The sequence below is a fragment of the Pteropus vampyrus genome, unplaced genomic scaffold (assembly GCF_000151845.1).
Source record: "Pteropus vampyrus isolate Shadow unplaced genomic scaffold, Pvam_2.0 Scaffold1500, whole genome shotgun sequence".
Taxonomy (NCBI): Eukaryota; Metazoa; Chordata; class Mammalia; order Chiroptera; family Pteropodidae; genus Pteropus; species Pteropus vampyrus.
In genome coordinates this window covers 2,191-3,897 of record NW_011890281.1, presented here as the reverse complement: position 1 = coordinate 3,897, position 1,707 = coordinate 2,191, and the positions used below count along the sequence as shown (strand labels likewise).

At 48.3% G+C, this 1,707-nt stretch overlaps 1 non-coding gene across 1 annotated transcript; it reads right to left on the bottom strand.

Moving 5' to 3' along the window:
- Positions 1–7: 7 nt before the first annotated feature.
- On the bottom strand, positions 8–126 carry LOC111734502. Its single transcript, XR_002778469.1, has one exon. It is a non-coding gene; the product is annotated as a 5S ribosomal RNA (ribosomal RNA).
- Positions 127–1,707: the final 1,581 nt, after the last annotated feature.

Genomic DNA, 1,707 nt, shown 5'->3' with positions numbered 1-1,707 from the left:
TTTTTCACGCCTACAGCACCTGGTCTTCCTAGGTGGTCTCCCATCCAAGTACTAACCAGGCCCGACCCTGCTTAGCTTCCAAGATCAGACGGGATCAGGCGTGTTCAGGGTGGAGTGGCCGTAGGCTAAGTGGTTTTTATAAATATCATTAAAGCATAATCACGGATTTAAATATCTTAAATAACATATTAAACAGATTACGCTAAATATTTTGAAGTGAAGAGAAAAATAATAGTAGTGGCTCAATTTAATTTGTCATTTCTCTACTTATTTTTTTATTCTTTTCGGGGTTTTAAAAATGGTTACTTAGGTAAGAACAGTTATCATTGTATTCAGACAGAATCCGAGGCAATGATACAGGTATTTATTTATCTCTTAATCACATATTCGAGCCCAAAGAGAAAGCTTGGACCCTACATTCTTTCAGCTTCTAACCAAATCACAAGCCCACACCCCGAAAGCTTGCTTAGAGTTCATTTCTATGTGCTCAGCCCGAAACAAAGCCCACATATCTCGGCTGAGAATTAGTTTTACAGCTCAGAGAATCACTTGGTCTCCTTGCTCCGAGTGTCTTAACTCTTCAGACGGTTTCCGGGAGACGGGGCAGGGAGATCCGCCCCGCAGCCCCCCGAAGGGGAATCGCACACCGCCCAGCGAGTCCGTCCAACCTTCCTCGCCCCCGAGAGGATTCCGCAGTCTCTTCACGGTTTTTCCTCCTCTAACTCTTGGCCGTGATTCAGCAGAGAGTCGGCTGACACGAGCATGTGCGTGCAGGTAGGAATGGCAGCTCTGCCGCGGAAAGTTAAGCACGGTGTCCCTAACTGTCAGGTAAACCGCAGCTTCCGGTCGTCGTGGAATGAGCTCAGGTGATCTCTGGATAATGCGGCTGGAGGCTGCGTACGATGCAGGAGGAGAAGCTCGGGTGGGACTCGATGCCATCCGCTTGTCCCCGGCTCTGCTGTTCCATCCCTGGGAAAATCTCCAAGAGCGAGATGATCTCTTCTGATCCTGCCTGGTGTTCCTATATCTGAAATTCTTTGAGTTACTTAAAAAACAACGGTAGTGATATCTTTTCTTGAAGGTTTTGAAGCTAGTAGCTGCTGGAGCAGAAAAGAAGCGTCGCTTGCAGTAAAAGCTCTGTGACACGGCGGCACCCCACACAAAGGCCTCGCTTCAAGGAGGTCGTTGGGCCTCTCGTCTCGAACTATGATAGTATTTAGTCCTTGGATCGGAGTCTGGACTCTGCTCCCGGCTGACTGCAAATGTCTAATTAATATTCACTTAACCACGTGGACTCGTGAAGCCGTAATCAAAAGCGCCCCAATATTGTAGTTAATACAAGACACCGCTATTTAACCCGCTGACTGTATTTTGATGCAGCCTCGATCCAGCGCAAAGTATCATCGATCGGGCGTGGTCCCCAGTCCGACGTCCTGGGTGTCCTTTGCCTCCTTCCTGCTGTCCTCGGTAACCCTCGGTCACCCCGACACGTGCCTCCCTGCAGCTCACCTGACCGTTCCTCTCTGCTACTTTCCGAAATGAGCATTTCCTGTCATGGCAGCCGCGCTCTTCTGAGACCTGAACTCCGCGATAAGTTCCACCCCGTTGTCTAATAACGAGCTAAATGAAACGGCGAAGTTAAACAAACTTTATGCGCCAAACATCCAAAGAAATCTGGACATAGGAAATCTTTAACAGCCAGTCATA